General features: G+C 42.1%; 1 long non-coding RNA gene across 1 annotated transcript in view; it reads right to left on the bottom strand.

The window, feature by feature from the left end:
- LOC106726148 overlaps nucleotides 1-1,660 on the bottom strand; it is a 13,137-nt gene extending 11,477 nt beyond the window's left edge. Inside the window, exon 1 of the long non-coding RNA XR_001362176.1 lies at nucleotides 1,588-1,660. This is a non-coding gene — a long non-coding RNA (uncharacterized LOC106726148). The remainder of the gene's footprint in view (nucleotides 1-1,587) is intronic.
- Nucleotides 1,661-11,517: the final 9,857 nt, after the last annotated feature.

Below are 11,517 nucleotides of genomic sequence, written 5' to 3'. Positions count from 1 at the left end.
CCCTTTCCCTCTCCCTCTCCCTCTCTCTCTCCCTCTCCCTCTTTCTCTAAAATCAAATTTTTTTAAAAAGGAGAAGAAAGAGAAATAAGACCTCTTTTCTCCAGGGATGATATCATCTACAAATAGAGATAGATTTACTTCTTCCTTGATGATTGCATAAGTCTGTGAAGATACTAAAAACTGAATTGTACACTGGTACTTCGTGGACTCAAAGCCTAGGTTGACGGCTTTCCCCAGCCTGTGCCTCAGACCTTCTGTCTTCTCCTGTCAGCTTGGCACAATGTCAGGTGAACTGCCTCCTTTGTCATTGGGTTTATGAGGCATTATAGTATATTAATTATTTCTCTGCTCCTTTTGGTCAGCTGCTGCAACATTTTCTAGCTAAAGACAGCAGTGGAATTGTGCTGTCTTAGCCCCCCCAAGGAGCTCCAGAAATAGCAGTGCAGGCATTTGGAATTCATTTAATTGAAACATGTTTTTCAAATTTTACTATATCTATTTTCATGCATCTATTTAATGTATATTTTTCTTTTTCCTTTCTAGGAGATTGACTATACACAAGTACTCCTGGGAGGATCTAATACTTATTTTTTAAAACTCCCTTAGGTGTCCAAATCCTTAATCTCCACTGATTACTTTTCATTTCCAAAGATAATTTGATATAGTTTAAAGAAATTTGGAGAACAAATGAGTAAAAATTTTTCAAAGAGACTCTGAATATTTAAGACAAGACAACACAGATACTAAGTTTCAGGCTCCAAAATATCTTATCAGACCACCAAGAGGTTTTTGAAGCATCATGTGATGCTTGCATAAGTTAGTGAATCTCAACTAGGAATTCCCCACTGATAATGTCAGGGGCATTGACGCCAAATGATTTTATGTTATTAGAATGACTAGGCTGTGTGTGAGGCAGTTCATGAATGTGATTAATGAGACAGACAAACACCACAGGGGTGCTTTCTTAATGCTTGAGTCATATTTGCAGTTGGAGGAGGCTAGATTTTTGTTTGTTCTATGTGTGAGATTTAATCTGGAAATAGTTTTCAAACATTTTTTTTCTTAGCAAATTTTAAACACAGACTAACCAAATTATCTTCTGTATTCCATCTATTTTACAGCACTAAGTCATTGGGTCTAAAAGCAATGTATCCAGTTTCATAAACAATAAGGTAAAGACCCAGAATAATGGAACGGACTTCAGTTATCAGTTTAGGGGGATCCACTATGCTAACAACTAGAGTCTCTAGTCCCAGCTAAGGGACTCCAAGATAACTTGACTGAAAGGGCAGTAAAACGAGAAAAGCTCAGAAATAGACATTGGACTTTGGTTCAAGATCTCATCGGATAGTTCAGCAGTAGTGAAGTTTGGGGCAACATGCTTCTCTAAAGTAATCTCCATGTTCTCTCTCAGTTTTTTCACTCTCTAGATACTATTTAATCTATACTAATCTATCCATCACCATCACTTAATGAAATTGCTCCTCTCAAGGTCATCTCCATAACTAAAGGACACTACTTTGTTGCCAACTTTTCAAACTCCCAGCAGCATTCCACATAGATGGCCAGTGTCCTTGAAATACTCACCTCTTGGCATCTGTGATGTCATATCTTCATTTTTTCTCTTCCTCAGTGAATACTGCTGCTCATCCTTCTCCTCTTCCTCCTTCTCCTCCTTCTCCTCCTCCTCTTCCTTCTTTGTTAATCCTCACATGAGGATGTTTTTCCCTTTGCTTTGAAGAGAGAGGGGAAGGGGGGAGAGTGATAGAGAAACATCAATGTGAGAGAGACAGATGGACTGGTTGCTTCCCACATGAACCCCAACCGGGGGTGGAAAGAAAACCCACAACCCAGGTATGTGCCCTTGATGGTGAATTGAACCCATGACCGTTCTGTGTGCAGGCCAACACTCTAACCACAGGACAGTCAATGCTTTTCCTTGACCTCCCTTGCTGATTCTTTTCCTCTCCCCAACCTGGAAATATCTGAGCCTCTCAGTGGTAAGTCTTGGTACTGCATCTTTTTTTTGAACTCACTCTCTCCCTAGGTGGCCTCATGTGTGCTTGTGGCTTTCAACATCAACTATAACTTGCATGCTGAGGACTTCCAAATCTATATGTCTAGCCTGACTCTCCCCTGAATCCAGAACTCATTTATCCAGCTGCTATTGACATCCTCTTAGATATCAAATAGGAACCTCCAATTTAACGTGTCTAAAATGGAACTCTTGATTCTCCCAAACCCAGTCCTTCCCCACAGCCAGTTGTTCAACCCCCAAACTGGTAGTCATTCTGATTCCTCTCTTAGTCTTATTACCTGCATCTAATCATTCACCAAGTCCTGGTCACTTTTATCTAAATATGTTTCAAGTTCATCCATTTCTCATCATTAATTTATTTCACTGAGTTTCAGGCCATAGACATTCTCTTACCAGATAACTGCTATAACCATTAACAGGATTCCCTGCTTTACTTGTATGGCACTACCACCCACTCTTTACATAAAAGCAAAATTATTCTATTTTGTTATTTCTTATTATGAAGATCTTTAAATATATTCAAATGGACAGAGTAGCATGAATTCCCATATACCTGTCACCCAACTTTAATAGTTATCAATTCATTGAGAACCACATCTATTTTCTTGCCTCCTCTAGTATTTTGACACAAATTCCATATATTATATCATTTTAGTCCTAAATATTTCAACATGATCTATAAAAGGTAAAGACTCTTTTAAAGTATAACCACAAGGCCATTAACACATCTTAAAAATTAGTAAGTTTTCAATATCATCAGACATCCAAAAAGTATATTTCTGAATGTCTCTTAAATATCATAATTGTTTTATAGTCAGGGTGTTTGAATCAAGGTCCTAATAAGGACCACATATTGATTGATATGTCTGTAGGATTCCTCTTCCATTAATATCTCACTTGTTCACTTGCTTTTCCCCCTCCTTGCAATTGATTTGTTGAAAAAACCAGACTGCTTGTCCTGTAAAGTTATAGTCTGGGTTTTGCTGATTGCATCTCTGTAATGTTACGTGTTCTTTCATGTTAACAACTGCTAGGATGGCTTCATAGGTGGTATTGTATTCTTCTATCAGAAGTCATATGTTTGGTTGTATGTCTTTTTTTATAATATTAGTATCCATTGTGCTTTATATCTAAATCCATTAATTCATTAGCAGTTGCATAATAGGGATATTCTATCCATCTTCATTTATTCACAAGAATACTTCTATAAAGAAGGGACTTCCTTTTGTCTATTTTTTACATTTCCTAGTGGTAAAGTTTGTATAGGAATAGATTTGCCTTTTAAAAACATAAACTGGATTGTATCTCTATCCTGCTTAAAGACTTCCGGTGGCACCTCCATGCACAAAGAATAAAATCTATGACCTACACACCCACCGCATAGTCTAGCTCCTCCATCATTTTTTTCACCATGCTCCATCACATTCTCTACCTATTAATTAAAATTTAAACTAAATATAAAACTTGAAGTTTATTGAAATTTATTGGAAAAGTAAAGCCCTTTTCTGCCCCAAGATTTTGTCCTTGCTCAGAGAAGTGCCTAGTAGGCTTCTTCTTGACCGTCAAGCTGCAATGTTATCTCCTCATCAAGGCCTTCTCTGACAGCTTCACTTAAGGAGCCTGCTCTCCCTCATCACAGCTCCTATTTAATTCTTTTATAGCACCATCACAAGCTGTAACTATCTTCCTTGCTTGTTTATTAATCATTTCCCACCAAGCATGCTAGCTCTGGAAAGCAAGGATTTTTTGCCCACACACCACTGAATCCTAAGGTACAACACAATAACTGCACACTGAGTGCTTTTCTTTTTTTGAATGAATGCCACAAACTTGCTGACCCTACATATCCTCACCTATATAAATGGGATGTAGGGATGAGCTAGGTGATCGCAGGATTTCTTCCAGTTTTTAATGTTGTTCTCTGAGGACATTAGAGACTAAGACAAAGATCATCTAGTGCAATGCTGCCCAAATTCTTTATGTTGTGGTACCTGGAGCAAATGATGTTTGTGATGGGCAGGCCATTGAGAGAAGAGCTGGTTTGGTGGTTGAACAGAGGGCCACAGGAGTTGGCATAGGGAAAACATTTCTAGACTCAAGAGGGTGGGAGAGTGGGGTGGGCTTAGAGATTTAGGGCAGGAAATTCTTCTGAGTATATACTTTTGAGAGCTCCCTGACTTTTATGGCCCTCAAGGACTTAGAGGCCTAGGACTTCCTGCTGTCTCTGCATTTTGAAATCCTTCTTTCCCCTGAAAAGTCACTTTTTTCTTCAGGAAATCCCACCAACTTAACATTATTTCAAAGCATTCTCTTTTTACAATGCAAATACTTCGGGCTCCAGTTGAGAAGGTTATGGGTATTTTTCACCTTTGTGTGAATTAGCTTAAGTAGACTGCTCTCTTCCTAGAGTCTGAGGTATCAATGTTTTGTTCAGTTTAAGAGAGTCAAGGTGGAAGGGGGCAACTTTGGAGCTTGGGTCCTTGTGTGAGCTGCAGGAGGACAAGCCTGACTCAGCACAGTGGACTCCTGTGGCAGACCAGGGTGGTTGGGATACCCTAGGAGTAAAGACAGAGGGCTTAGGTCAGCCAGTCCCAAAGATTCAGTCAATTTCCTTAATTCTGGAGGTCAGGATCTTTGCCCAAGATGTGTATTGCCAGTAGAGGATATAGAGAAACCCAGTATAGAATCCATGCTATATAGATATCACTGAGGTCAGCAGGCACACATAGAGGACCAGACTGGCACTGGTAGCAGAAAGGCAATGCCAGGGCACCTACAGCATGCGATTGGTGCACAGACCCATCCACTCATCCAAACAGCAACTGCTTTCCCAGGACTACTGCTCACTGCCTCCTCTTCTCCCAGAGACCAGAAGAGTAAAGAAGAGATTAGCTTGTAGAGAAAACAAGGCCCAGGAAGGAGGGGACCAGGCCTCAGGATATTGCAGGTGAGAAGAGGTTTTCCTTCTTCTCCCAGACCTGCACCCTGACCTTGATAAATTCCCCTGCCACTTCCTGCTCATACTTCTGAATAGGAGCTTACACTTTGCAGAAGGAGAACTTGGAGAAGCTCTTCTGGAGGGATCATGCTGAGGCAGCCACACTGTGAAGGGATTTGAGGCATGCACAGTTACATACTTGGTAAACTATGGTGAGTGCTAATTTTGAGACCTTTTTCTTATTATACTGGAATTGCACTTGGGTCTTCATTCCCCTTTAGTGTGCTCAGATGACATGCTGAGAAACTCCGTAGGATATTGACTCCATTGCATTCTTGTCTATAGTAATATCTTAGATTTCTTGATAGTAGAGATTCCCAGACTAAGGTTAAAAAAAATCACAAGATATTTAAGTTATAGCAAAAACAAAAAACAAACAAACAAAAAAAAACTCTTAATTTTATGGAATCTTAGGTTAGAAGACAACTGATTTGGACTCCCCCTTGTTGCATGAAATTCTACATGCCACTGGTTTTCGGTGTGTCCTATCAGCCTTTAACCTATGCTTGAATAGTATCAAGGGTGGGGATCACCAGTATTCTATTCTTGCAGTGACAGACAATTTATGGTCTTCCTTGCCTTAAGTTGATTATAAATTATCATCAGGCTTTATTCCCCCCCCACCCCAATCACACAGAGGACATATGATAACTTTCCAAATAAGTGCTATTAGTTATTGTGTATGAGGCCTTCTTTTGACTACTCTATAAATTCTCCAGCTGTCCCAACTGTTGCTGGTCTCCTAGAAGGAGCATTGGAACCCTCCTCTTCTCCAAGCCCATGGCAAACCTAATCTCATGGGTTTTGTCCTTGGTCCTTTCCTTCCTTCCCTTTTCAGGAACTTTGTTCCATCTTCCTTCTCTCTCTGGGTCTCCAGGGTTTCCCTTAGCCACAGACTACAAATATGCCTATTCTACTCTCTACTCAACATTGCTTACCTACTCTAAGAAACTATCCCACCTCCTGATTTCCTGTCACCATCAAATTTATGAAAAGTGTAGTGCAGCCCTAGCCGGTTTGGCTCACTGGATAGAGCATCGGCCTGGGGACTGAAGAGTCCCAGGTTCGATTCCAGTCAAGGGCATGTACCTTGGTTGCAGGCACATCCCCAGTAGGGGGTGTGCAGGAGGCAGCTGATCGATGCTTCTCTCTCATTGATGTTTCTAACTCTCTATCCCTCTCCCTTCCTCTCTGTAAAAAATCAATAAAATATATATATTTTTAAAAAGTGTAGTGCACAGTTATCCCCCCAGTTCTTCATTATTCCTTGTAGCAATCTGGGTTCTGTCTCCTCAGCTTTGTAGAAATGTACCTTTGAAGGACAGTAATGTCTTTGAAATGGACTTTTATCAGTCTTCAGGCTTCTCCTCCTTGCCAAACCCACCCTATAGCATATATAGCATATAGCCCCTTCTGTCCTGACAACATCTCCTTTAGACTCCCAGACTCAGAGTTCTCCTGGTTATCTTCCCATTTCTGCAAGTGGCTTTCCCCACCATTTCCTCTTTTATTTTTTTGCCTCCATGGAAAACACTTTCCTTAAGGTAATGTCTTCAGACCACTTCTCTTTTCTTTATCCTGTCCTCCTTGGTAATCTTTACCTCATTTCTGTTTCATTTATTATTCTTTGTTTAAAATATGTTTTTATTGATTTTTTTAAGAGAGAGAGAGGAAGGGAGAGGGACAGAGAAATAGAAACATCAGTGAGAGAAGAACATCATCAATCAGCTGCCTCCTGCACATCCCCCACTGTGAATCCAATGGTTGACCTCTTAGTTCTTGGGTCTAGGCTCAACTGCTGAGCCACACCAGCTGGGCTCATTTACTATTCTAATAGGGGTAACCCCAAGCCTCCACTCCATCTCTATCTCAACCCTGGCGTATCTCTATAGCTCCATTTTAACCTTTCTGCTGAACATCTCGGAAAGGTTAAAATTAGTGGTGGCAAGCAGGCTAAATAGCCATCTCAGATGGTGATTAAAGAAAATTTGAATTTATTTAAGGAAAAGGAGTTAGGGGGTGGAAATATCCAAAGGAAAGAGCTATATATACAGCACTGAGCCAAAGGGTATTGGGTCCATGATGGCAGGAAAACGTACTTAGAACAGTGAAACAAGGAAGGGAATAGAAAAAGCAACAGAAAAGTCTAGGCTGGGCTGCTCTGGCTCACTGAGAAGTCAGGGCCTTGGAGACAGGTTCAGGGAGTTAGCCCGGGAGGAGCTGCCACTGCCCATTGCTCCCCTGATTGCAAGTCTCATGGGGTCCCTTAGAGGTTGGGGGATATGTGCCTGTGGGAGAAGGAGAGGAAGGGAATGGCAAAGGCATGCTCCTTGGAGGGAGAGTGCGCACTGTGTCCTTTGTCCTGAGTTATTTATCTCTCTCAGGTGGAAATCTTAGGGGAGTTTTCAGGGGAGGTCCTTAATAGAATATTCATAAGCTTTCCAGGTGTGCTTTTTCAGGGTTGTGGTCTCCACTGATTGCTCAGTGCCAGGGCAGGGAGTCAGTAGTCAATGTAGCTGGTCCTGAGGCAGCCATGTCTGATTTTGTTGCTTTTCTGGGCTTGGAGCTGAAATATAACGGAGGCCTAGATGTTATCTTTAGAGAGGAATTTCAGGGGGTCTAAACGGCCTGACCAACAACATGAAAGATCAGGCGTCCAAACAGAATGACCAGCACTATGCTAGGGAAGAATAGGTTGCCCTGAGGGTGAGGTCCTTGTTTTCCCTTGCTGGTGAGTTTCTGACCTGGCCCAATATCTAGATGCCACCTTCAACTTATGATATCCCAAACATAGTTTCCTTCTTAACCTATTTATTCTCTGGAATACCCATTTCCTCTCTGCTATTCTCCCCTTTCCTCCCCCCACCCCCACCCCCCGCTTTTTTAGGACATTGCCCAAAATCCTGTTCAAACAAGTTCTAGATCTACAAGTCATTTTTAAGTTCTTCTTTTTCCACACAATTTCTGTCCACTCTCTTTTTATAGCTTCTGCTCTCTCCTGTCCATTCCCATTGCCCCAACTTAAATCATGCCCTTGTAGCCTCTTGCTAGTATGTTGGTGTATAGTCCACTTGGCATGTCCATTTCCCACTTTCAATTTACCATATTTACTGCTGCCAGATGGTAGTGGAATTGCATCTTTTGTGGTGGTTGAGTATTAAAGTTATTGCTTAAGAAGAAAATTTCTTATTGTTAACATTACTCTTTAAAATGCCTTATATTGCCCATAAAGCAAAATCTACAGACATATTGCTTCTTAATAATTTAACATTGCCAGTTTTTCCTCCACTTTTGGAAGAGATCACTTTTCTTTTTGTTGACTATCAGATTAAGTCATCTGCTTGGTTTTAGTGGCCATCTAGAATGAAAATGTTTCTTAATACACCTTAACTACTTTCTTTTAAAATATGTTTTTTTAAACACTCAGCACTAGTCTATTTGAATTCATGTTAGTTACTCATGAGTGTGATACAGATTCTCTGGAATGTATAAAAGCACAGTTCTGATCCTGTTATTTCTGTGCTCAAAAACATTTAGTGGCTCTCCATTGCTTATCAGACGCCCCATTTCTTCAACCTCACACTCAAAACTGTGCATGAGTTGGCTTCAACTCACTCATCTCATCCGGGTTCCATCCCAGAAAGGAATGTCTCCACACATGCTGTGCACATTCCAGTCTCCATCCACACTTTCCCTCCCAGGGGTCCCACTGGCGGATATACCTTGTTCTTACTCCCCATTTCTGCTGGGTTGAGCCATTCTTCAAAGATCAGCTCACATGCTGCCTCTCCTAAGATTCCTTTACAGACTCTTCTCTAGCCCAGCTCAGCCCAAATCCTACTTCCTTTTCTGAACTGAGTAGGTCTTCATTTGTACTGCATTTATAGCAAGTATCATTTTCTGTCTAGAATTTTCATTTTTATTTACTTTTTGTGTGTTAATCCTCAACTGGAGGATATTTTTTCCATTGATTTTTTTAAAAAAAGAATGGAAGGGAGAGAGGGAAGAGGGAAGAAGGGAGAGAGAGAGAGAGAAACAGAGATACATTGATCAGTTGCTTCCCACACTCACCCGACTGGGGCCAGAATTGAACCTGCAACCCTTCAGCGCAAGGGCTGACACTCTAACCATTTACCACAACAGACAGGCCTTTATTTACCATATTTTTCCATGTATAAGATGCTACTTTTTTCTAAAATTATCAGACTGAAAATTGAGGGGCGTCTTATACACGGAAGTCAGCTAAGGAGGGAGCCGCACAGGTACATAGCTGCCCATACCTTGTCAAACAGGCTTCCTCCAATCACGAGCCCTACTGTTACTGATGTCAGCTGATGCGGTAATTGGAGGTGGAGGTGGAGACTGTGCAGATGCAACAGGGACGGAAGCGTTCTGAGCCCATAAAGATGTCAAAAAATAAAAAGATAAATACTGGTAAGTGATTGTCTTACTCTGCAAAATTCAAATTGAATGTAATCAGCTATGCAAAAGAGCATGGAAATAGAGCTGGAGAGAGACAATTTGGACCTCCTCCCACTGAGTGTATAATCAGACAGTGGAGAAAACAGGAAGAACAACTCCTTAAGATGCCAAAAAAGAAGAAGAACTTAAGAGGAAAACCAGCAAAATGTTTAAAATATTGATTTCTTAATTTGGGGTTGGAAAAGTGGGGGGCATCTTATACATGGGGGTGTCTTATACATGGAAAAATACAGTAAGTTTTATGAGACTATAAGCACTATGGACAAGGTTAGTGCTTGGATCTTCTTTATATTTTTACTAGAGGCCTGGTGCACAAAATTCATGCACAGGTAGGATCCCTAGTCCTGGCCAGTGATCAGGGCCAATCGGGGCCTTCCAGCTGCTGGCCAGGGCCTTCATTCCACGCCACCCCCTGTTGGTCAGTACACATCATAGCGAGCAATAGAACTCCTGGTCAAACTCCCATAGGGACACTTTGCCTATTAGCCTTTTACATATGTAGATACTCTTTCACCATCTCCAACTTCAAGCACACAGTCAGTTCTCAACAAGTTTGAATGAATAAATAAGTAAAATAATGCGGCTTCCCCCCCCCCCCCCCCCCCCCCCCCATGCAAAAGAATTTCTCCCAATGTGCTGTAGTCTGGCAGTGCCCCAGAAGGTAGGACTCAGGGCTCCAAAGCAGCACAAACTCTTCTTCATCCCTTTAGTGTCTGAAGTCAGGCAATGAATGAACTCAACAGGAAGGCAGATGGGCAAGCAGATATATGCAAATGCAAAACTCTTTGCTCTTTCTTACAAAGCAAAGTAAACATTCTATTTAGGGAAAGAAAGAAAAAAAGACCTTGCTAATGTACAATACAATGGCTTTTTCATAGAAGGCTTCAGGAAATGCCAAGGTCTGTCATTGGAGTTGGAGACAGTTTGTTTCCATTGTGTAGAAAGAGACCGTTAATCCCGAAGACCTGCTGTTTTAAAGGATCAGACACGTTCCAGTGCATCTCAAGTTCAGTGGGACTTTAACCTTTATGGAGAGAAAATCCCCTCCCCGCCTTGTTTTTAACTCCAGGCTGAAGGGAAGCTCTGGCTCCAGGAGTTCACTGGATATAACAGCCCTTAAATCTTTTCTGATTCATACTCCAAGCCCCAGAAATACAAATCTAGCTCTGCTCAGATGCGCAGTAAGATTTTAAAGGAAGGTCTGGGGGCTGAAGAGGATGGGAATGTAATATATTTAAGGATGGTCTGGGCCTTGGGGACGAAAGGTTATTTGAGCTTGTCTTACATCTTTCAAGGGATGGGGCATCTTGATCTTTATTATGGACATGCAGAAAGTGTAATCTGCCCGCAGCGACAGAGGGAGTTTGACAGTGAATTTACACCCTCGGTGTTGACTTTAGACTGATCAGGGAAAATAACAGCCCTACACTCTTGTAAAATCTTAATGTGCCGTGAGAAGTGCACAGCGTGGCCTGATGTACAGTGTTCAGATTTGTCCTGACGTTATTGAATCGTGGCAAGTGGCTTCCAGGAGGGAAGGTGTTGGTTTTTGTTTTTATTTTTTTCTGCACAATTACTCAGGTATCTTAGCCTGTTTCTCTTCTCCCTCCTGGACTTGGGTCCTGGAATCACTTGGGTCCTAGAGAGCTCTTCCCTGCACGTCTCAGCTCGGCCTCCTGCGGGCTCCCCCCGCCGCCGCTTTTCTCTTTCTGGCCCCGCCTCCTCCGCGCGCCCCGTAGCCAGCAGCTAGACAGCTGTGTTCAATCAGAAACCACTTACAACTCCAGACGATTCAAACGGGAAACTTCGGCGTGAAGCGCAGCTCCGCTCGGGCTCTCTTTAGCTTTCTTTCCTTCCCAGGAGCCCGAGGAGCGGGTCTTCCTCGCCCCGCCGCCCGGGTTTGTTCTGGAGCTCGACGAAGCCCTCTAGGGTGCAGGACCTTCTGGGAGCTGCCTCCAGCCTGGTCATGGGTGTCGGCGAGACGCCGCAGGAGTGGTGA

Source organism: Myotis brandtii, unplaced genomic scaffold (genome assembly GCF_000412655.1).
Source record: "Myotis brandtii unplaced genomic scaffold, ASM41265v1 scaffold230, whole genome shotgun sequence".
Lineage (NCBI taxonomy): Eukaryota > Metazoa > Chordata > Mammalia > Chiroptera > Vespertilionidae > Myotis > Myotis brandtii.
Note: the sequence above shows the minus strand (reverse complement) of the source record. Positions and strands in the feature narration are given on the sequence as shown.